The sequence below is a fragment of the Brassica oleracea genome, chromosome C3 (genome assembly GCF_000695525.1).
Source record: "Brassica oleracea var. oleracea cultivar TO1000 chromosome C3, BOL, whole genome shotgun sequence".
Taxonomy (NCBI): Eukaryota; Viridiplantae; Streptophyta; class Magnoliopsida; order Brassicales; family Brassicaceae; genus Brassica; species Brassica oleracea.
This window is the reverse complement of record NC_027750.1, coordinates 32,276,679-32,276,968: the sequence shown is the minus strand read 5'-3', so window position 1 is coordinate 32,276,968 and position 290 is coordinate 32,276,679.

The following is a 290-nucleotide window of genomic DNA, read 5'->3' as shown; positions in this document are numbered from 1 at the left end:
TAGCCTCTATCATACTGATCTATGCATAGTCTAGGTCAGTAGAGAATGCAGGTATAGTCTTTAGGACTTATTATGACCTTGGGCGATTTTATACATATATTTGAAGAAACTATTTGTTTCCTTCGCCCATTGTTTCAATATGGAAACCATTTATTCTTATATCTTTAAAACTCAATAGGCTGCTCTTGCTTTTAGAGCTGGGTGAATATAAGGCATCACTGATTTCTAGATGCATACCCTTAGGCAATAATATATTAGCCTAGCCATAGTCTTCTTTCAGACTGGCGATA